Below are 25,739 nucleotides of genomic sequence, written 5' to 3'. Positions count from 1 at the left end.
GTACATTTTCTTTCTTTTTTTTTGCCATGGTGTTGAGTTGAAGAAGAAAAAAAACTACAGAGGAATAACATGCGGACTTTGTTTTAATAACTGATTTTCTTCTCCAACTCAACACCATGCCAATAAAGAAAAAAAAATTGTTTATCCTTCATAATATTGCGTTGTGATTTAGCTTTCAATCGTATCTAATATATACGTATTCATTAAAAAATATTTATCTGTTTCGTTATTGTGTAAAGCTTTTATGAAGTGTCCGAAAACACCTTGCTAGTTCATTTGTCCGAAGTAGTAACATATTATAAATGGATGTTGTGTATTGATTCTCTTTTCCTTCCACTTTCCCAACTGTCTTTCTTACTTCCTAATGTGCCCCTGTTTTCTTTTTATTGTCGTTCATGTTCTTTAACTTACTACAAAAAAGTACAATTCTCCTTATTCATCTTTTTACGTGGGTTATATACTCTCTTTCCCCTTACGTATAATTTCCCACTTCCTTAATACACTTTCGTTTTATCATAATAGAATATTATTGATTATACTTTGTGTATTGTTTCTTTCTCTCTCTTCTCTTCTCTCTCTCTCTCTCTCGCTTTCTTTCAACTCTAATTATTATTTTTCAATGCACTTCCTTTTCTGTTCAATAATCGTCGACTTCCTTAGTTTACAAAAAGCCTAATACAACTTCCGCCTATCTCAATAGATTTCCCACAAAATGTTATTTTCGTCATAACAGTTTTTTTTACATGTTTAGCCGAGTCCACGTTCCTTTCGCTCATTTAAACAACTATCAATCAATGTAATGTTGTGTTGCGTTTAATAGCAAGCAATTCATGAAATCTTCAAACTCAGTTTAAATGAATTACGTTCTATTATATAAGAAATGCAAAATCTGACAAAACAAAAAAACAATTTTAACATAACAAGTAAATTATCAGCTATAAAACACCAGAGAAAATAAAACTGTATTCAAAAGTAAAAAAAAAAATATATATTCAAAATGGCCGAAGAATTTTAAAATAGATCAAAGTAAATTCGTGAGAAAATGTAGATTTTTTATGACAGTTGTTTTTTTGTTTTGTCAGATTTTGCATTTCTTATATAATAGAACGTAATTCATTTAAACTGAGTTTGAAGATTTCATGAACGAGATAACGCATCTCCAACATTAATAGATAAGAGAACTCTAGATGATACAGTAATTGCATCAATAAAGAGAAGGACGGAAGTTATGTATGATGGTTCCAGCCTTTCTCCGACGTACAAAACTGTACTATTACTTCTATATCTGAAGCCGAGACTACATTTTTACTAGTTTTTAATATTTTAATATGTTTATCATACTATTTTAGACTAATGCAATATCTTTTGATATTAAACTCAGGGATTAGTACTGTTGTATCTGTTCCTGTGTCATGATATCATCCGCCCGGGTATTACCACCTCTTTTCTGAGGAGATAGTGTATGTATATGTTTGTTGTCATGATACCATCACTCCAGTTATTATTTCATTTATTTTATGGAGGAATGGTGTAGTTTATGTTTGTCATGATACTTTACTCCCAGGTATTACCTCCTCCATTTTGTGAGGGAATAGTATAGTATATGTGAGTCATGATACCATCCTCCCAGGCATTATCTACTCCATGTTTGTGAGGAATAGTGTAGTGTATGTTAGTCATAATGCCATCCTTCTAGGCATTACCTCCTCTATTTTTGTGTGAGCTAGTGTGGAACAATAAATTTTTCGCCCTAAAGAAAACAACAGCTTTATTATGTATAAGAGCTAACATTTATTAAATGTAACCATCTTCAGCTTTATTCACCGTCTCGATACGGGTCCAGAATCGGTAGCATGCCTTTTCCACAAGTGCCAGCGGGAACTCGGCAAATATTCAGCTAATCGCGGCAATCAGACTGGATTTGATTTTTATGTGAGGTCATGTTGGTGATGTTCTCAACATATGACAAAATGAAGTAGTCCAGCGGGTTCAGTTCAGCGGAGGATGAGGGTCAATGAGTGAAGGGTACAATGTCATAGTACTCCTTCTGGAGCGAAGCCTGGGTCAATTTGGACGTGTGGGCCGCCACCGAGTCCTGTTGCCACACACAGGGTGTGCCAGCGGTCATATGATTACATCAAGGGATCACCACACTCTTCAGCAAATCCATGTACACTTTGGTGTTGACTTTCAAGCCGACTTCGAAAATGTGAGGTGGCATGATGTAGCCCTCACTTGACACCACACCAAAGACCATAACTGTGGTTGGAAATTATTTTCATCACCTTGTACACGTTTCTGTTATTTATGGCAATCCAACGATGCATTTTGAGGATGTTGGCAATGGTCCTGTTGTCATAACTTGGATCGGTAGAAAGCATGATTTGTACAGCGGCGCATCTCCAACCTCGTTCGTCGAACATCGTGCCACTTTCAGACATGATAGAAGGTTTATATTTCTCTTGGGATTTGCACAAACTTGGCCAACTACTAGATTGTCCGTAACAAAAATAGAAAACTGGTTTTCATCAAAAGCAAATGGAATCATATCGTCTTTTCTATGGCGACAATTTTATCGTTCAAACCTGTATATGTTAATTAGTCTTGATACCATACTCCCAAGCATTCTTTCCTCCATGTTCTGAGAGACAGTGCAGTGTATGTTAGTCAGTATACCATTATCCAATACATTTCTTCGCTTGGGAGCAAGTAGTGTAGTATATGTTCATTCGACATGATAACCACTTCCCGACTATTATCCACTTATTTGTAGGGGGGAAGTAACTGCAAAATATACACATGTTGTCCAATGCCCCGTTTGGTTAGGAACAAAAAGTATTATCTTTTTTTGTACATCACTTCACCTTTTTCTGTCTTTGGTCAGTGCAGGAGAAAACCCTTCCACACTGGAATTATTTCTGTCCCAATCAAGAGTTCCTTTTTTTAGCGAGTTGGGTCGTCCCCATATCAAGAATCAATTTTGTGTCTTCGTGGTGAGGCATGTAAATAGGGATACCTCTCGAATTCTCCATTTTTTAAGTATCAGGTCTTTTGGTTATATTTCGGATGATTCATGAATTGTCGTAAAATGTCGTGTCTCGGATTTGAATATCAATCAATCACAATTTATCGGCATTAAACACGTTATAATGCGTAATGTCATGCAAAATAAAGCAAATTGTAGGAAACTTGTGCATACGGGTATACATCTCCCAGAGAAGTGTCCAATGCTGGGAGTCATAACTTATTAAGGCCCTAAACCCACTACAGGATAAAGGTTAATCAGTATCAGGTGGTCGATAAAACAACACCGTAATGATGGGTTGTGGTAGAAATTAGGTAGAGTTTAATTATTAAAGACGGTGACACAACAACAACTTGTTTACATTGGACTTGAAAACGACAATGTTGTGGTCAGCTGGAAAAAGACTCTACAAACTATAGAGTTCCACACGCGGGCAGTTCTAGAAAAGAAGCTTTATTCATGGGTTTTTCGTTTAGTTTTAGACACAGATAAAGAGTATAGAAAATTCTTGGCAGTGGTTGTAACTAAACGAGTGTTTGTTGTGTATTCTTTGCAGGAGGGCGTGATTGAGCACTTGCCATGAAAATGACGATAGACCTGAGATAGATCCGCAACGTCCATTTTGTAAGAAAGAGGTTCTCAGGAGGAGAAAAGAACATCGTATATTATGTTTCCAAGTCGGTTCTGAAGCCTATGAAGTCAGGAAAGGGTTTCAATGTGCATGTAGTGGGCGGTAAGACTATATTCGAAGAAAAAATTTTGGCATGGAGCAGCGATGCGAATATATGATCTTTGTGGGGTCATCATTAAGTACTGGCACTGACCAAGTATGAAGAATCCTTGGTTCCGAGCACCAAATATAACCTTGGGTGAGTCACCCGCAAAAGCGACCCCAGTCAGTAACGGTCTATGGAATGTGCGTACCCGTCATCAGGTTTAGGTGCAATTGCAATGACCTCTCTGGGTCACCGGTCATCGAGTCCAAAAACACCCAAAGTTCTCTCAACCGAACAATTCTAGTTGTCGCTCTTATCTATGGCGAAAATGATCAATCCTCCACGTTGCGTTGTGCTGCGCCTCTACTGAAAAAAGGATCACTTGTCCACATGGTTTGTGTTGCGTCTCTCTTGTCTAAAGGTTCATTCATCCATGATGTTTGTGTTGCGTGTGTGTTGTATCGAGGATCGCTGTAAAAGACCTTCGAAAAACGAACATTCCAAAACAAAATAAAAAGAAAACAAGTCTCTTTGCTCCGTGGTATATACATATTGTGTAGAAAGTTAATGATGAATCTGAAAATAATTTTTACAAAGTTTTTTTTGTCAGCTCCCTAAAAGGGGGGGGGAAATAAACAAAACAAATTTACTCAAAATCTATTATGTTTTTTTTTTTTTTCGCTTCAGTATTTTTAGTTTATCGCCTTGGTAATTTTCTCCGGCTATTTCTCTATTCATCGAGTTTTCTGTTTCTCGCCATGAAACTATGTTATCAGAATTGTGGACTTGGGCTCTGTCTTTGATTTTTAGATAGGGCGAAATATCTGGCCGGCCTGACTGCCTGTAGCTCTTTTTTTACATAGGCATCACCACTTATCAAGGCCAAGAGGCCACTCAAGGATAAGGGTTAAAGAGTGTACAGTAGAAATTGGACAATATATTAATCATTAGTAATGAAAATTTTGTAAATCTGATAACTTATATAGAACGGCTCATCAAGAACTTATTTACGTTAGACTTGAACACAACCATATTGTAGTCAGCCGGAAAGCAGGAAAACGGAAGACAATTCCACAGGCGTGCAGTTCTAAGAAAGAAGCTTTGTTCATGGAATCTACGTTTAGGTTTAGGCACAGATTCTATTCTGACTCTTCTGAACTCATCTCCAAACTTGCTGGACTCTCATAAAATCGCTCGGGCAGGCCTTTTTAATCGAGGGTAAGTGGGTAGGGTGATGACTCCAATCCCCTTCGATAACCAATCAAAGTTAGCCACGATATTTTCCGGCTAATAGCGAATGGTCAAATGCCAATTACGCATTTCTTATTTCGGATTTTAGTCGCGGTGATCTATTTTGATTCACACATTTTAACGACTATATCAGGGGTCACTAAAGGTCAGCCTTTTTGTAGCCAAACCGGATGACATGATGTCAACAATACAATTCATGCAGACAATCGTCACCTGCATCTGGATAGGGGCTCAACTGAAGACAAAATAATTATTTCATCTGGATATTCCAGGAAACCAACCACCCAAAATTTATTCCATTCATAAAAAAAGTAAATAAAAATGGAGAAAAAGTGGACTTTTTTTCGTTTAATTTATGACTGAATAGGATTGAAATTGCGCTAAATTCTGTTTTATTTGCAATACGCTCGGCCACTCTGGTCGGCCACACTGATCGGCCACTCTAGCCTGGATTATTATGCGAAAATAGGAGAAGCAGCTTTTCGCCCGTAGAGCCGAAATGGTCAGCAGTACAGTTTTGTGCAAGACCGTGTAGGTGTCTATATTAAAAATGAAAGGATCATCAGAAGGTATATTGACTCCGTTCATAGCATGCTATGTTACGATAAGGTTGCTCCGCAACCCTCGTTGTTTAGTTATTTATCTCTTTCTAACGGTGAGATATCGTGACACTTGGGTCGAAAAGTAAGAATTGAGGATCCCTAGAGAAAGAGCATTCTGATCTGAAAAAATTGTCTGGGAAGCTCCATTGGCATTCTCCTATAAGGGCTCCTTTTTCCAAAATGATTAGATTCGGCATTAAACAACCCAAAAAGGGTTTATATATTGTAAAACAAAACGACCAATCAAAAGCGGGTAACTTTAATCACTTGTGAAATCATCATCATCATCATCATGACCATGATGTTGTAGCCGTGCTAAACATTTTGCACGTGTTATCAGAATGTATACTACAGAAGCACAAGGCATAATCTCATTAAATTTCGTCTTTGGAAAATAGCTAATTAGCCAATCATGTTTTTCCTGTTGGAAATAGGGAAATTAATTTGGACACACGCAATGCGCATTTCTAATTATTGTTGTCCTAAAAAAAACTTATCTCCCTATCAATTAAATTAAGTGGCAACTTCTCATAATAAATGCGCACGCACACACACACACATATATATATATATACTTTTATTTGTTTTATATGAGCATATATATATATATATATAATATATATATATATATATATATAATATTTCTTTTAGTCTGTATATCTGTCTGTATATTTATCTGTCCGTTCCACTTTTTCTAGCAAATTACTGAGTTGATCCTACTAAAATTTTGTATGAACCTTTGTTATGACAAGGTGCAGAGAACTAAATATGGTTACGGTTCGATGCACCGTTAAGGATTAACAGGAATTAGTCGCCACAATATCACGTTTACTCTAAAAGTTTCCTCGGAGACTACTGCGCCGATCTTGTTGATATTTTGTATGAACCTTTTCTATTATAATGTACATCGAACTTAATATTATGGCCACCGTTTAATGCACAGTTAGGGATTAATACTCCTATTAATCCCTAACTGTGCATTAAACAACCCAAAAAGGTCGCACTCTCCCTATAATTTGAAAATTTTAGAGACTCTTTTTATTAAGCGTTTGAGACCTTCTCTTTGCAAGCAAAAAGAAAATCTTCTTGGACTTAGTATTTTATGCAAAAATATGCACGATTTTAAGCATATTCAACCATGTTTTCGGTTTCGAAATCAGAAATTGACTAGCGGTTTTACAAAAAAAACTTCACCCATTTTATTTTAGACAGAATGTTTTTTGGGGAGGGACAATTAATAATTTGTTTACACCATTTTATTTATTAACACACAAATTTTAAACTTCTCTTTATAATTGAACAAAATTATTACAAGTAAAGTATTTATTATGGCGGAGTGCTTGGATAATGTAATCTGGCACGTTTAAACAAGAAATATCATATTTCTAGATATGTTGCAATAATTCACGAACGTAGCCTTTCTAGGTTATCGTTAAAAAATCAAAAGACTTTGCAACATTTGATCTTCAAAATAGATGGTTGCTCAACGAACCCTATTGTTACTCAGAACGTCTTAAATCTCTCTTCTGCGCAGTTGTCTAAGCTTGAACTTAATATTCTTTCGCATGGCTTGGACTTCTGCATTCCTCCCATACCCCCAAAGCGTGAAAAGATATATGCTGAATTTGAAGGGTTTTTTTTGCTCAATTAAAAAGACTTTCTTCTGTTTCCAACTTTATGGTCAGTGATATTAAGGCGAAACTTAATGATGTCGCACATTCTTATGCGGGCACACCCGTTTCGTTTTGTGAAGCAAAATGGCGAAGTGAACATTATCGTATAATCAAAGCACTTCGCCATAATAAATCTTTAGTCATCACAAAACCCGATAAAGGTTCTGGCGTTGTCATTATGGATCACCAGGATTATGTCAATAAAATGTTGACTATTTTGGCGGGCACCTCTAAATTTGTTAAATTGGGTCCGGTAGATACTCATGATTCTACTGTTTCTATCGATACCAAGTTCCAAAAAACAACTTTTCAAATGGGTCAAAAAGTGATGTTCTTCCCACTTTCATTTCTGATTTAATTCGTCCTACTGGTTCTATTCGCCCTCGTTTGTATGGTTTGCCTAAGACTCATAAAGAGAGGGTACCGTTGAGACCCATATTATCTATGATAGGGTCTTGTCAACGTAAGCTAGCAAAATGGTTGACAATTGTTTTAGAACCTGTTTTGGAACTTTATAGTTCATTTTGTATTAAAGATTCTTTTAGCTTTGCTAACTTTATACAAAAGTATACTCATTCAGACAAATTTATGTGTTCCTTCGATATTTCCAGTCTTTTTACTTGCATCCCATTGTTAGAGACTATTAGCATTTGTGATGACGCTTTATATCGGAGTAAACTTCCGACTCCCCCAATACCAGAACATATTTTTGTAGAATTGATGAAATTCACCACCATGTCGATAGAATTCAGTTTCAACGATATTATGTACAGACAGACGGATGGTGTGGCCATGGGTTCCCTATTGGGACCAGCGTTGGCTAATATCTTTGTGGCGTTTCATGAAGAGGGTATACTGTCTGGTTTACATAAACCAGACATTTATTTTCGTTACGTTGACGACACTATCTGCTTATTTCAACGAGACGAATGGGGATGCTTTTTTGTGTCCATTGATAACGTTCATCCAGCCCTTAAGTTTACGGTAGACAAGGAAACGAATTCTACTCTTCCGTTTTTGGGTGTTTTTGTGTCCAAGACATCCTCGTGTTTTCTTACATCTGTTTTATCGTAAACCAACTTTTACAGGTCTCTATACGCGTTGGGACTCTTTTTTCCCTATAAACCAAAAATAATCAAAACTTTAGCACATAGGGCCTTGATGATTTGTTCTGAAATTAATTTGGATGACGAACTCAAATTTATCATTAAGACCTTTTGTAATAATGGTTACCCCTTGGATATTGTTGAAACTACTATCAATAAGAAAGTTTCCAATTTTCATAAACCCAAAGAAATTATAGCCAATAGATGTCCTGTGTACCTACGTCTACCTTAGCTAGGTAACATCAGTGACCGATTTGCTAAGCAAATTTCTTTGTCTGTGCAACGGTGTTATTTTGCATCGAACCCGCATGTTGTTTTTTCAACTAGGTGTATGTTGCCGTCTATTCGCAAATATGTTCTCTCCCCCACCATAATAATTCTATTATTTATTTATTTAAATGTAGTTGCAGTGCACACTATATTGGGCGAACATCGCAAAGATTAGATTTTCGTTTGAAACAGCATGTGCATTCAAAGATTCGTTATGCAAATTTTTCACTCTCGGATGTTCTGAGTAATACGTATGGTTCTGCGATTTGCGGCCATCTTATAAATAACCATGCGTGTGCCACGAATTTCAGTGCTGACATGTTTACGATCCTTAGTAAGTCGCACTCTCCCTATAATTTGAAAATTTTAGAGACTCTTTTTATTAAGCGTTTGAGACCTTCTCTTTGCAAGCAAAAAGAAAATCTTCTTGGACTTAATTTAGTCCTATGTAATTTTTCCCTCGTTTATTTCGTTTTTTTTTCCTACCCCCGCCATATTCATGAATTTTTTTGTTTGTTTGTTTTAATCGTATTTTCCTCGATTTAGCTTTGTTTAGCTTTGATAAGTGAGGAACGAACCCTGGTTAGTTAACCTTTATCTTCGTTTTTTATTTTATAAATTCATTACGCTCATGACCCTCCACCTTGAATCCCTGACAAGTATTTTGACCTCGTTCCACGAAGAGAAGTGCGTTCCTTTTTCTTTTCATATGTGATCAGCTAGTCCCGACATTTCGATCGCTCCCCGAGTCACGGCATTAAACTTCTTTCTACGGCGATTAATTGTTTACTACGGTTATCATCACAATCCTTTAACAAGACGACAACCACCACCACCACCACCACCACCACCACCACCATCATCATCATCATCATCATCATCATCATCATCATCATCAACAACAACAACAACAACCACAACGATTCTTACTTCGTAAGCTAATTCTGCTTCTCGTCTTCTTTTCGACTCACAATTCGATTTGCCGTTTTGTATAAATAATAACGTAAACTTGAATACACGAATGAAAGATCGTTAAGTGCAGTGTTTGTCCGTAAACAAAAATGTGCAATAAAGAAAACATCACCGTCAACCCAAGCACGTGTGCGTTGTATTGCACCCATAATGTATCTTCTCGATTCTACCTCAGCTTGACTTTCCAAACGTTAGAATCTAATTACTTATCAGATCCTCATTTATTTTCTGTTTAGTTTTCACTCTTTTTTTTTTTTTTGTTGCTTTCTCTGGGTTCTAATCGTTCTAGCATTTTGTGTGTTGCACGGACGTTTTCCATTTTCTTTTTTGTTTTTATTTCTTTAAATACGTTTTTGCTTTGAGCGTTTAGTCCTTTCGTGAAACAAGGAAAGTAAGGTTTAATACGCGTGGGTGTGACTGCTTGGGCGTTCAACTATTCGTTGGCGTCTGGAGATTGAAAAGCAATTCACTCTGAACAGAAAATTGAAATTGCTCTTAATAATGGACTTTTGGGGGGGGGGTCTTTCTTGTTTAATTTGAACTAAATTGTTCTTTTGAGACCAAAGTAAATTCTGCTAATCTACAAATATTCAAATTGGCGGCGAATGTTGATGAATTACTCGTCTTGCAGTGGGAGAATGATAATCTAACATATAAAGTTATCTTGCCGAATTTTTAAAGTCAAACCCTAATAGCATTAAAACTGATAACTCAAATTTTTTTGTCATTTGTTGCTGTTGACAATATAATAATATATTTAGCTAGAATTTATTTTTTAAAAATTACTTACTCTGGCTCAGACGAGTTTTAATATGAAGAATCTTTTTTGTTTTACTTATCCTAAACAAGGCATATTTCCGCATAGTGTTTACTATGTGGAACCATGTATGTAGGCGACTATGTGGGAAGTTGAGAAGCGAGTTGTTTATTTACATTTCATTTAAATTTCAGCATGTTAATACAATCATGGAAGCTGGAAACAGGGAGGAAGTTTCAAAGCCTAGCAGTCTGCTGAAAGAAACTATTAGGTTAGACGGCTTTCTACCATGTAAAGGACCTCAACAGTGAAAAGGTGGAATTTTGTTGTTGTCGGGGTAGTCGAGGTATGTGCGTCGAGGGTGCACACGTGTGATGAGTTTATCAGAACATATTCCATTAAAATACTTGTAAAACAGACAAAGGAATGCAACGTTGCAGTGATGAGACAGGGACTATAGCTTGGTTGATAATGCGCACCTATTAGACTGGGTGCTGTTTCAGAGGGAAAGGCTAGTGGTAGATGCACTAAACCAGATTCGTTAACAATACTTCAGAATCAAAATCTTAAATAAATATTTCATTCAAGCACTTTCACCTCTTTGTTGAATCATATTCACACCCAGGTGACAAACAGGACATAAACAAAAAACTGGAAAAGAGAAAAAATAAGTAGCCAGTTCTAAACTACTTTTTTTCTCGTTTCCAGTTTTCCGTTTGTGAAGTTGTTTAACGTCAAAGCAATAAACAAGTGTTATTCCAGAAGAATGCTTACATTTAAATTACAAGAACTGATGTCACTAGATATATTAGCTGCATATACTAGCTATATATACCCGGCGTTGCCAGGTCTAAACATATTGCCGAACAGAGGGTTTAGTCACATACTATTTAGTAAAGATAAATCGAATATCCTTGCGATTTTCCTGACAGTGAGCCACATGTTGTAGTTGTTGAAGCGTAAAACACGTCCATTTTTATCTATGAAACTAAAACAGTCAAGGGAGAATAATTCTTACTAAATAAAGCTTACTTCCATTTTTAAACGCTACGGATGTTCGCTTTAGCTAATAATTTAAATAAATTAAATTAAACATAAATGAAGTACATCAACTTTAAATAATAGTTTTAAACAAAACAATTGAAACAATTTTATCACTACAAACCATCCATAACATACAACTCATTATTAATATTGATTTTCTTTGATGTAATATATAAATTAGATAACTCCTTTAATGTAGATTTCCTTTGAATAAATAATATATATTAAAATTATTTTGGGAAGCAGTGTACATTTTGTGCATATATATATATATATATATATATATATATATATATATATATATATATATATATATATAAAAGTGAAAGTCTCTGTCTGTCTGTCGGTGTATCTGTGTATCTGTGTGTCTGTGTGTGTACATTTCCCTACGCAATAACTCTGTCAATTTTAAGTCTACAGACTCGAAATTTGATATACAGGGTACTGAGATTTGGAAAAATCCATGTGATTGATTTTCGGCCAAAGATTTGGCCATTAAGGGGTAAATGTTCAACGATTTGACCTTTGAGAACTCTACCAAACTCCTCCGACAATTTTGGGTCTAATCACTTGAAATTTTAGATATAGGTTCCTTGGACATGGATCTAACATAATAACTTGATTTTAGCCCAAAACAATAAATTTTAAGGGGTCATAATAGGGGTCAAATTTAAAAAAAATGCTTTTCTTTTGCTCAACATACACCTCCAAATACCCGGGCAACGCCAGGCAACGCCAGGCATCCATGCTAGTATATATATATATTGCTATTTCACCCCAAGCAAGGCACAGTTCAAATTGAATGTAGAAGGCAACTGTTTGGTACATATTTTCAGGGATACTATGTAGAGAGTTCAGCAGTAAAATATCTGTTTACATGACACTTGAATTTCAGCATGTTAGTACAGTCGTGAAAATAGAAATTCATGAGGGAATTCCAAAGTCTAGCAGTTCGAGTGAAGAAACTATTGAAGGATAGTAGAAGTATTTCCGGCATCTAGGGATCTCTAGTATGTAGAGGTGGGATTTTGCTGCTTGTCGAGTTTGTCAGAAGTATTCATGTCGAGGGTGTACAAGGGCCTGGAGTTCTTCGGAGCATCTTCAATTTAAATGCTTGTAAAATAGGCACAGGGATGCAACTTTTCATCGATGGGACAGAACGGAATTTATTAGGTTGGCCATTCTTTTTTCAATCCTGTCCAGGATAGAAAGACTAGTAGCAGATACAATAGCCCAAATGTGACAACAATATTCTATACATGACTGGATGGTGTCCTGTAAGGCGAAAGTAACCCTCTAGCACGGCACAGTAACCCCATTTTTTTTCGAAGAAACCTTGAAAATGCCTTCAATATCATTTCCCTATGAACGTAAAGCCGAGGAGTTTTAGCAAATGGCTTACTGGTAGTGTATCATAAGCCATAGCTTTTGATACACTACCGGTATTAACTAGAGGTTAAGAAGTTTTTTTTTGTAATTATTGAAGGAAAGAAGTTTAGTCTTATCATCATTGAATGTTACCATCCATTTATGGCCTCATTCCATTACATAGTTGTGGTTTCCTTCTAAGATTTCAGCGTTTCATAAGATACATCTTCATTCGTTTTTCCCTCGTGTCGGTTATAGAGCGTAGTGTCATCAGCAAATATATCCATCTCAAAGAGAATTTTATCGGGGAGATCATTTATAAATAAGGGGAATCATAAAGGACCAAGGGATATACGTCAGGATTATTGAATCAGTATGAAGCAATGTGGTGTATTTTTGGACAGCATCAACACTTGTGACGAGACGGTGGATTCACCACTATAAGCCGGAGTCCAAACGGCAGTCAATAGAATAGCAAAGAAGAATTTCAAGCTGCAGGAATATGCGAGCAAAGTAATATGCATCGTCCTCTGGGGCAGGAAAAAATGTCATTCTCCTGGATTTCTTGAAACCAAGGTTAACTGTCAACTCTAACCGTTACGTTGAAATGTTGACAAAGCTGGAGGCCTGGATTGCCCGTGTGGAGCCAGAGAAAATTAAACATTCCATTAGCAACGCAATTAGCAATTACACCAGGTCACATTGAAGTTTGAAGATCACGGAATGTGTGCAAAAGTTCGGCTCAACGGTCCTGCCTCACTCACTATATAGTCCCGACCTGACACCATCAGACTTAATCTTGTTCGGACCTCTTAAGGACAAATCATCAGTGCAGCATTTCTCTCGCAACTAAGTCATAATCGCAACCATGAAAAAATTGACTGCCTCGACAGGCGATGACTTTTACGATTGATGTATGAAGGTTTGCGTTCATCGCTAGTAAGAGTGCATTGAGAATGGTGTTGACTATGTAAAATGTAGAAAAATAAATTCTGAAGCACAAAGTGTCGAAATAAAGATAGCTTCAATTATTTTTAATTGTTTAAATTAGTTAATATTTTCGTGTTCTTGACTAAATCTTTTCTTCAGCAATATAACTGCCCCCATTATTTAACAATGTTTATATATATATATATATATATATATATATATATATATATATATATTATGTATATATATATATATGTGTATGTGTGTGTGTGTGTGTGTGTGTGTGTGCGCACGCGCGCGTGTGTGTGTGTGTGTGGGTGTGTGGCGTTGCTAGGTTGATACATACTGACGAACAGAGAGTTCAGTTTGTACCATTCCCGTCTTTGTAGGTTTTCAACTGTTTTAGTAAAAAAAAATAGGAGGCTTTACTTTTGAAACGAATCTTCTACATATTGAAATAATGCCAGCTAATCTTATTATTTAATTATATTATAAACTTGTTTACCGTGACAACTAATGACAGTGTAGAGCAGCAATTATATGTGCTTATTATTTGTTCTGAGAATTTTAAGTCATTAAACTCAATACCCGTTTATCCTCAAGTCATAATTATCTTTAACAACCCACACAGTTCAATATAAAACAGCGTGTCAAATCTGGCTAATAAAAACTGAATAGAAAAACACATTTTATTAATAAAAGTCTAGGAAAATGCAAAATATTCATGATTCAGCCACCAGAAGCCGTCGATGATTTCGAACATCAATGTGGCGACGAACCCTTGAAAAATTCCGACTCGCATCCAAGTTGCACGTGATAACTGGAACGATTGAAAATCAACACTCTAATCTATCATACTAAGAACATTAAAAAAAAGAAGAACCCCCCCACATACACACATACAAAACAAATACACACAAAGTTGGTATTGTTTTTGATCCTTGTAAGAATATCTAAAATTTTGAAAAAATATGAATTCTTTGATTCCAAACTGACACAGATTTCGTCGGGATAATCAATTTTCCAGCTAGACTATGTAATAACCAAACAGAAGTAACTGTGTTTTTTTAATCAAGGAGTTATGTGTCGTATGCCGACTCATTTCCCAAGAAATCTATAACAGTGTGTGTGTCCAAAGAGAAGAATAAGCTGGACGAAGAAGAGAGGGTAAGGAGAAAGAAGGGAAGGCAGGGTTAAGAGATATAGAAATATGCTATGAAATGTTGTTATTCTTTCTAAAAAAATCCAAACGTTGTATGTAGAGACAGTCGTAAAGGAAATTAAAACTTCGACATAAACTTTCCAAGTGCAAGAAACGTTCTTTTTTCTCTTTTTTACCACACCAGTCGCTGATATGTATTTAACACGAGTATTTTATCTCTTTCTGGCCGCCACATCGGCTAGTTGCACAGACACGGCACCATACACAGCTAGCTGTCAATAAATGACGCTAGATATAGCTGTCTGTCAATTGAAGAGATAAGGAAGAGAAATGTTTACTCGGCATGTGAGTCGTCACTTAATAGTGGAACTAGATTACGTTACAGTTACACTTTTGTCCCCAGAAACACTAGGTAGCCGTGTTAGTTAATTATAAAGTTAATTATAAAGGTTGAAAAGCGTTAAATATATATAACCACAATTGCCTTCTTGAAGATGGATGAAAATTACGCCAACATTGCATTAGCATAATTCGAAGCTCATTATATTTGAAAAGAGAACTTTAAAAAAAGGGAACATTTGATTCAAAAGCGCAGTAATCTGAAAAATCTACGAAAATAGTTATAGAACTTTGTAATTTCGCAAACAAGGGCATGTAAGTCTATTTGTTCGACATTTTATCGGAAACTACCCGGCCACTTTGGCTGAATGTTTATACGAACCTTTGTTATGATAGGGTACATAGTTAGAGATTAATGGAAATTAGTCACCACAATACCACATTTACTCTAGAAGCTTCTCCTAAAGCTCTAATTCAAAGTCAACGAGCTATAACTCTTGCTTGCTTTTAACGGGTTAAAAAAATTTATAATTGGTCTTTATCGTAATGGAATGTCGGAACGTCTACAGCTAAACTCAAATTAAAAGTCAACAAAACCTTAAAAATGGCAGAAATTTGTGAGTCATTCAAATCATAAAAAAAACAGTTGTGTGAATAAAAATGGGATTAAAAAACGCAAAAGTCGAATATACCCATGAAAATATGTGGCGAAACTAGCTTACGGCAATGTTTCTTAACTCTATTTTAGTCGTGTTCCCTATAATAGAATGCTAGACTTTATAATCCCCGTATGTCAACCCAAATTTATTATTGCCATCCCAGATTCTCTCCTTAAACTTAATACACCGCAATGAAATGTGTACATATCTTCATTGGACGATCTGTAAAACGTTAAATATCGGATTAGTCCTGAGGACATATACCAGAAAGAACAGATCCAATATGACTATGCAATCATTGCAGCTACGTGCCATGAAATAAACCTATTAATCTTGACATAGTGATTTGGGACAATAAGGAGAAATAAGTAATCTTAGGAGAAGTTAGCGTCCCCAATAATGATGCTGGGTTAAAGTTGAGATCTGAGAGGGAAAAGATGGCAAAATATCAAAACCTTATGTACGACATAAAAATCAATTAGAATTTGAGGAAGATCTCCATCATTCCAGGAATTATAGGAGCACCTGGACTCATGAAAAAGAATTTCAAAAACTACCTGGCAAATATACCTGGTTAAGCGAGTGCAACAGTGATACAAGCAATTGCACTGAAAGAGACAGTTCGAACATTTAAAAAATGTGAATGTCTGGCATCTGGTAGGATGCCTCATCATTAGCTGGAACAAAACGATAAAAAAATTGAACAAACCAACTAGATCTGATTTGAATAAATGGTTTATTTCAATAAACACATTTACTTACAATTAAATGTATAGATAGAAAAAAATTTTGGCGAAAAAATACCTTATTTAAGAAGTTTACATTTTGAAGGAATCTCTCTCTCTCTCTTTCTCTCGCTCTCTTTCTCTCTCTCTCACTCTCTCTCTCTATATATATGTATGTATGTATGTATGTATATCTATCTATCTATCTATCTATCTATCTATCTATAAAAGTGAACGTGTCTGTGTGTGTGTGTCTGCGTGTGTGTGTACATTTTCCCAACGCAATAACTCTGTCAATTTTAAGTCTACAGACTCGAATTTTGATATACAGGGTACTGAGATTTGGAAAAATCTTTCTAGCCCATTTTCGGTCAGAAATCCGGCTGTTAAAGAGTCAAAGTTCAACAATTTGACCTTTGAGAACTCTACCAAACTCCTCTGACAATTTTGGGTCGAAAAACTTCAAATTTTAGATATAAGTTCCTTGGACATGTATCTAACTTAATAACTTGATTTGAGCCCAAAATGATAAATGTTAAGGGGTCATAATAGGGGTCAAATTTAAAAAAAAATTGACCTTTTTTTTCTCAACATACATCTCCAAACACCCGGGCAACGCCGGCTGAAATGCTAGTACATATATATATATATATATATATATATATATATATATATATATATATATATATATATATATATATATATATATAATGAACTCGGTTTTTCTCCTGCAATAATAGGCAGATAACCGAAACCTTCATATGCACGTATTTTCTACTTAACATAATTACCACTTTAAACACCATTTTTGAGGAAGATCACTTTATATTTTTACTTAATACAGAAAATTATTATATTCATTCCGATATTTAAATATAATAATATTCTCATGTTACTAAAATTATTACCATAGGTACACACGGTAAGAAATATACGTAAACAAACATTCGTTTACATTAATTTAAACATAATAATACGGTATATTACTACACTTTCTGTCATCCATAATTTTACATAACCCGCTTGTTTATTTTCTTAAAGAAAGCAGATTTTGATAAGCAGTCTTTTTGTTTCTTACTTTACATACTTTTTCTTCTTTCGTGCATTCAACATTTTTGGTCCTACAAGTTCAAAATAAAATTAAGGATCATTTTTATAGATGAGACAAAAAATTACAAGAAAAATTGAATATTTCAATTTTCGCTAATTATAAATCACAAAATAGTTCATATCTATATTTTTTCTCCTAAAGTTTCTGTAAATTTCCATGCCCCAATCATTTTTTTTTTAATTTGGCTTTTTATATATCCCATATAGCACATATCTCCTATTGATAGACATTGGCCTACAACGCAACTAGGAACTGTGTCCAGTGGAAATGAATACCACACAGAAGCCGAAATTGTTAAACTTTAGTAAATCTTGTTTATACCAGTCAAGGATACGTCGACGATAATCAGTCCAACAGTGACTTTATTACTGGTGGGTTGATCTATTGTTCTGTTCAATTATACAAGGTACACAATAGTCGATGGCGGGTCGAAGGATCGTTTTTTATCGAGGTGTAGGAGAGGGCGCCACTCTGTCTCCAGTATTACTCCACTTGCCACCGATCTCCCCCTTATAATGCTGAGGAGAATCAAGTACCATTTTTTAAGTGTTTGGTATGATTCAACAAAGGATCGAACTCCGTCGTTTTTACAGGTTACGATGTGGAATACGATTTTTCCGGACCCTAATTACGGTATTTTCCCCGCCATAAGGTGTTATTTATAATGATATTTTATTATATACATGTGTATTATATACTATGCTGTATTTTGTTACTAATTTTCAATATGTACTGCATGAAATTTTGTTTAGGCCCCGCCATACGGCAATTTCACCTTACGATCCCAACCCCGGAATAGATTAATGCCGTGTCCCGGGTTTCTACTGCACACACACACACACACACACACACACACACACACACACACACACACACACACACACACACACATATATATATATATATATATATATATATATATATATATATATATATATATATATATATATAAACCTAATAGGTCCTCAACTGTCATCTAAGCTTAAGCCTCTGTCCTATCGACGAAATATAGCATCCCTCTACATATTCTACAAGTATTTTTACGGTGAATGCTCCGACGAACTGCAAGCACTTGTACCCCTTCGACTTAAATACCTCCGACAAACCCGACAAGCAGAAAAATCCCACCTCTTCACAGTTGAGATCCCTAGATGTAAGAGAGCCTTCTACTCCAGTAGTTTATTCTCCAAAACCGCCAGGGTTCCTGCTTCCCCAACTGTACTGACATGCAGAAATTCAAGTGTAACGTGAACCGACACATGGCTGCCCAATTAACGATCCAATAACTTCATCAGATTTTACAGAAAAGGATTTTCTGTAAAATCTGATGAAGTAACTGGATCGTTGATACGATTCGGTAACCGAAACATGTGTAACTAACAAGATAACACGGTAATAAAAAATATATATTTGCTCTGCAATAGTATTAAGCACTTTCTTCAGGTTTTTACTAATCACGATTTTTGCTATATATATATATATATATATATATATATATATATATATATATATATATATAACTAAGGGTATTATACACCAAAATTTGAATCTTCGCAGTATCTCATATTGAAATATGAAATATTATATTTTACATATTTTACATATCGGAATATTCTATTTTACATATATTACAATGTCCTGTGTACGGGGGTCGTTCTCGAAGTAATGCCTCCTATTTTTGTATTCCACACGGAGGGGTTGCATTGTTATGATGACTAAACTTACGAATTCATGAGCTGAAAGTATCATCTACCTGTTGCAGATATGGTCTGACGAAATTTCTATTAACAAATTTCTATTAACCAATTATGAGGTGGACATTCTTGATGTTTATAAAGAGAAGTTCTTTATTATTTGCCATTCCCCGCCCGTCTCCCTTTAAAAATGACTCTTTAAAGGCTTATTCGGAAAATAGAGTTTTATTATAGGCGCATCAAGCAGTTTTTAGCTCATAAAATTCTTCCTTGGAACATTGGCGAAATCCAAAACTTGCCAATAATGCCTCAATAATTCGAATAACAATTAACCTTTAGGTCTTCTCCATTACATCAATGAAGAAAATGGTCTTCGGACAATTAAAAGGCTGAAAATACGAAAATCGAATTTCCTAACGGTGATAATTTTCTAGGGTCGTTAATTGGCATCGAAAAAACTATAAATATCGCTATCAGCAATACTTTGTCAGTGAGTAAGTATTTCCTATACTAGCTAGAGTACTCGTTGTAGGACGAGAAATGAGGTTCATTCCTGTGTCTGATCAGTCCAAAGACTCAGAACTGGTACTTAATGCCTCCTTGATAAAAAAAATCACAATTGAGGATCCAGGATAAATTTGGTAATCCAGGCTAAGGTGTAGAGCACCACTTTACACCCGATGTAGTCTTCATTAAAAATAAGAACCCTAGGGTCGTACACAATTATAAGGTTGGTGCAAAAACAATATCGTTTTCTCACATATGTTATTTTTATATATGATTTCTAAATTAATTCATTGATATATATATATATATAGCTATGTTATATATCATTTTGAAGCACGTTTTTCGCTCTATCGAATCATGTTATTCGTTACCGTTCTCAATACTTTCATTTATTTTTTTCCAGGCTTTTCGATAGCATAGACAAAATTCAAATCCGAATGATTTTCTTGTTTCAGTTCAAACTAGGCCGAAACGCTGCCGAGACAGCTCGTGATATCAATGATGCGTTTGGCTCAGGAATCACTAACGAACGTGTGGCACAACTGGGGTTCAAGAAATTTGGCAATGGTGACGAGAGCCTTGAAGATGAAGACGATCGCGGCCGGCCGACTGCGGTTGATAACGAACACTTGAAAGCCTTAATTGAAGCAGTTGAACTCGAGGTCGACCACTCAACAGTCGTTCGCCATTTAAAGCAAATAGGGAAGTCAAAAAAGTTGGATAAATGGGTGCCGCATTAATTGAAAGATAATAAAAAAAATGTCGTTTTGAGGTGTCTTCTACGCTACTTCTGCGCAACAAAAACGACCCATTTCTCGAGCGGATTGTGACGTGTGATGAGAAGTGGATCATCTACGACAACCGGCGACGTTCGGCACAGTAGTTGAATACCGGAGAAGCTTTACAAATTGCACAAAAAAAAGAAGGTTATGGTGACTTTTTGGTGGTCTGCGGCTGGTCTCATCCATCACAGCTTCTTGAATCCAGGCGAAATGATTACGTCGAAGTACTGCCGACAAATTGACAAAATGCACCAGAATCTCCAACGTATGTGCCCAAGATTGGTCAATATGAAGATACTAATTCTCTTCCATGACAATGCTCGCCCGCATGTTGCTCAACTGACCCTGCAGAAGCTGAACGAATTTAGCTACGAGACTCTGCCTCATCTGCCATATTCACCGGACCTCTCGCCCACCGATTATCACTTTTTCAAGCATCTCAACAACTCCCTGCGCGAAAAATGCTTCAAAAGCCGAGATGATGCTGACTCAGCCTTCAATGACTTCATCGCCTCCAGAACTCCGGATTTCTAAATAAACTTGTTTCTTATTGGCAAAAATGTGTCTAATCTAGTGGTTATTATTCCGATTAATAAAGTTTATTATGAAAGGAGTTATGATCTTTTGAAGTTCACGTCAAAAACGACATTATTTTTGCACAAACGTAATTCTTTAATACTTTATGTCTATTTTAGAGCTCGGTGCAGTTTGGAAGCGTCTTACAACCTAAAGTTCGCCAATAGTTGGCTTTCATACTTCCAATAAAACAACGATATGAATTTTGTAGATAGAGACAAACTCTAGTGAATTAATCACCAGCGACAGTCTTTATAATAGTTGTATCGTTCTGTGAAATAATGCACAGATATAATAATAATAATATAGAATGGGTTTATTCCGATAGGCACAATAATAAACATCCATGTCGGGACTAACAATAATTAGTAACTGAGTTGGACAGTAAATTGCTAAAGGTTCGCTAAAGGTTCGCAAAAGGTTCGCATTTTCGACTTGCAGCTTCAGCTTACATCTACCAGTTTCGCTCTCCTTAAATATGCGTGAACTATAGTCAGGTATTAAAGCCAGGGCATGATAACAGTAACCCATCTCCACGCGAAGTCAATAAATTTGTGGAACATTTCAAGACTGTCAAGTCTCCTATTTACTGGTACCACATCTCACGTATTCATTCCAAACTATCTTCTTTGTCTTTTTATTTTATATTTTACTAGTCTGGGTGTCCGGCGTTGTCCGGGTGTTTGGAGGTGTGTGTTGAGCAAAGAAAAAGGTGGTAGTAGGCAGGCAGGCGGGCAGGCAAGCTCGAACCTGTACCACGAAGAAGGAAAAGAACGTGAAAAAAGTGACGCCTTTTCCGTTGCGTCCATCGCCAAACCGGAAGTAGCGAAGATTTAAATTAAGGCTAGTCAATCGAAAAAAGGGGATGACTTTCGAAAATATCGGCGAAAAGAGTGACCCTCCTCCTTCTAGAAAAGTGTCCGATTTGGGGTGAAGGAATCAATGTTTTTAGCCAATTTTTCGATATTTGTGGTCCGAAGGGTGAGGCTTCAAAACGATACTGATCTCGTGAAAATCCGTCGCCTCTGTCGAAAGTTTTAGGCATACATACATACATACATACATACATACATACATTTAAACAGACAGGTAGGCTTTATATTATAGAAGATTATTTAAAATTTTTATTCTCATACAAAGCATATTGCCACCGAGACGTGAGAAGCAGTAATTAAGGGACATATTTATAGGAGGTATCTTAAAGGGAGAGTTTTGCAGGAAGATGTTTATTCCATGTTGGTACATTCAGAGAAACAATGAACAACAGGGAGGGAATTCCAAAGAAGCTATTAGAGTATTTTCTATCAGCTAGCAATCTCTACACTGAACGGATACGGTTTTACTGCTAGCTAGGTGGGGGCGGAGATATTAACGTTGGAGACACAAGTGCAATAAGTTCATCGGAGCACATTCTTTGGAAATACTTGTAACACAAGCACAGTAATTCAAAGCTCACACGATGCGACTGGGCTTGAGCTTAGCAGAGAGTATGAATCCAGTTATATGTAAGAAAGTGACAAATAATTATCCCTATATTGTCGGGATGAAGACAAAGACGGACAGTGTTTTAGCCGGGAAATCAGACCAAACACTGGGAATTTTTAAGTTTCCCAGTGATGGTACCCCTGTGCTTAACTAGTAGACAAAGCCGGACAATATGCTTGCTTCGTAAGCAATTGTAGGTTATCAAATCGGATATTCTGCTTGTGTCTCTAGATCTAGGAAGGTTTGCGACACTTTCAATAACAAAATAAATGCTTTATACATGCGTGTTTATCTGACACCGCTACTTCTCTTCGTGGTCGCAGTTATGTGTTGTAGAAATAAAATTGTTTTCATGAAGAAAGAGCACACAAGGAGACGTTTGCTGAGAGTTTGCTTGGAGATTTTATTCAGAGAGGATTAACTCAGGAGAGAAAAAAACTAATATTCTCTTAGTTAATTATTTACTTTTGAAATAAAATAAATGATGCACACGGACAGAGGCATCGAGGTAACTTTCACTTAGATTATCAAGTTTTCTACATTATTGGCTATGCCTTATTTGCACGGCTTCCACGAAGAAACTGACTTTAAAAACCTTTATCTCTCCCAGCTCGAAAAACGTGACATCGTTCGCACACCACGCATTAATCGCAGCCAATTGTCGCAGGTTTATCAGCTAGAAGTTCACTGAGCCTCTTAGTCACCCCTTGTTCATTTTTTTTGAGGAAGTGCTTTTCTTAATGTTAGAAATTGACCTAGTTTTAATCTGAAATTTTTTATGTATACAGTTTAGTTTATACTAGTTTATTATTTGTTCATTTACTAATTGTTGCTTTAATTAGAATTTCTGTTGTTATTGTTTGTTCCTTTTTTTTCATGTGGCTTTATCCTAAGGTAAAATTTATTTTGTGCATGAATGTTGTATAGCCGTCTATATAACGAGTTCATATATTTACGTGTTCATACGGGTGATTACGTCTACTGTGTATATAACCAGTGTATAAGTACGTGTATAATGTATGTGCACACATATTTATAAATGTATTTGTTATTTTCTAGTGGGTATATAATATATATACATTCAGTTAGTATTATTGTACTGCATTCTTTGATTAAGTGGCCAACTTCGGGAGAACGTTTACACATATAAATACCGTTCATTTATTACGTGGCAATACATAACCTACAGTGGGACACATACCTCCTTCCTCTCTGTATGTCTGCAATTAACTGTTTCTCCGAGAGAAAACACCAAATCGAAGGTACATTTTTTATATAACTTTATTTCACGAGTCGTTATTTTCCATCACAGCTGCAGGGCGTTGTAAGTTTTGCATTACGTTTGATTGTGTTTCTTCCAGCTTCCAACCGCGGAGACGATATCTTCCGTTCTCATTTGTCCAACTCTCCCACTCTAACTCTTCTGTAAAACTCTACATGCATTTCTAAACAATCTCATTACGTCATCAACTCACATAACGAAAAAAGAAAAAAAAAAAACCCAAATCAGTTGATTCATCTTTGTCAGGTATATTATTTATTTAGTTTACATTCCTATTTGCTCTAACGTTAAAACGTTAACATTCTCGATACATTTTACTATAAATATTTTATCTTTAAAATATCTTATTTGTCTCGATATATATTTTCTAACATTCTATTTTCCAAACATCAATCATAATAATCGTTCAGATAATTTTGCGTTGCCACGGCAGTGTTACATATAACATGCATGCGTTTGCTATTTCACTTCTGTAGTTGAATAGATTTTTAGATTCTTTCCTTGAGCTCCCATCTTTAGCGAACCGCTACTGGAAGCTCTAGGAAAATGAGCGCTTGTCGATAGTTGATAGTTAAGTGGAAAATAGTACGGCAAGACAGCATGTGTATGAGCTTAGACAACATTTATAGACTATGTTTGAATGAGAATATAGCTATTCTAAATTTTAATGAACATCAAATTTATTAGAACGAGAGAGTAAGTGAGTGTGTGAGAGTGAGAGAGAGAGAAAGAGAGAGAAAGATAACAAATAGGTAGATTAACAAAGAGACTTATATATAGTTATATATTTTAGGGTGATTAATAAAACAATATATGTATTTTACGTACAAAAATATCATTAAATGAACCAATAATAATGCAATGTTGGAGAATAGAAAATAAAAGACGAGATTTTATGTGTGGATCTTTCTACGTTTCATCCCCGTAGCTAATTATTACCTGTTCGTTTAATACGGTGTTTGCACCCTTTTAAAATTATTATTGCCCCGATTTTGTGGAATATATATTTATTGTCATAATAAAAACACGTTTCTTCATTTTTTTCTTTCTTTTAGGCAGACTCGATCGTGAGATGAATGCCCCGATTTTGGCCAAGTCTTCGCGCGTTTTTTCCAAATGAACCGTTTGAAAATGGAAAATGATGGACGGCGACAAAACAAAAGGAGAAAGAAAATCTTTTCCTGGTTTCATCGATTGTTGAATATTTCGGAATAAATAGCAAATAAAGATTCTTGAAATGAAGTTTTACACAATTCTTTTTAATTTCATATTCTCTTTCTCTCACTCCTCCTCCCTCCCCCTCTGTCTGTCTGTCTGTCTGACTTTCTGTCTGTCTGTCTGTCTCTCTCTCTCTCTCTCTATATATATATATATATATATATATATATATATTTAAAGTGATGGTTGTGTAGTTCCAACGAGAGAAAAAAAATGTATATTTAAAAGAGCGTAGCCATCAACAATTGTGGGGGTTTTCAGCCTTTTATCATATTTTTATTTTAAAATATTTTTATAACGCGTTTCAAGCTTTGTTTCGCTCTCTTCAGATATTGTCGTAAAAAGTTTTTTTTTTTTAAATGACAGTTTGAAATGTTATTTTTACATCTGCTGATACTAAATGTGTTTTACAGAGTGATGTAGTCTCAGACATTCTGTCCCCAACAGTAAGTGTTGGTAGTGTCCAGTCAGAGTTAAATAAAGAG

At 35.7% G+C, this 25,739-nt stretch overlaps 1 long non-coding RNA gene across 1 annotated transcript in view; it reads left to right on the top strand.

Annotated features, from left to right (window-relative positions):
- The window catches only part of LOC145284831 (uncharacterized), a 228,395-nt gene extending 203,117 nt beyond the window's left edge, over positions 1 to 25,278 (top strand). Inside the window, exon 3 of the long non-coding RNA XR_013868898.1 lies at positions 25,092 to 25,278. This is a non-coding gene — a long non-coding RNA (uncharacterized LOC145284831). The remainder of the gene's footprint in view (positions 1 to 25,091) is intronic.
- The last annotated feature ends 461 nt before the right edge of the window (positions 25,279 to 25,739 follow it).

Source organism: Euprymna scolopes, chromosome 9 (genome assembly GCF_053919585.1).
Source record: "Euprymna scolopes isolate OS-2025 chromosome 9, ASM5391958v1, whole genome shotgun sequence".
Lineage (NCBI taxonomy): Eukaryota > Metazoa > Mollusca > Cephalopoda > Sepiida > Sepiolidae > Euprymna > Euprymna scolopes.
Note: the sequence above shows the minus strand (reverse complement) of the source record. Positions and strands in the feature narration are given on the sequence as shown.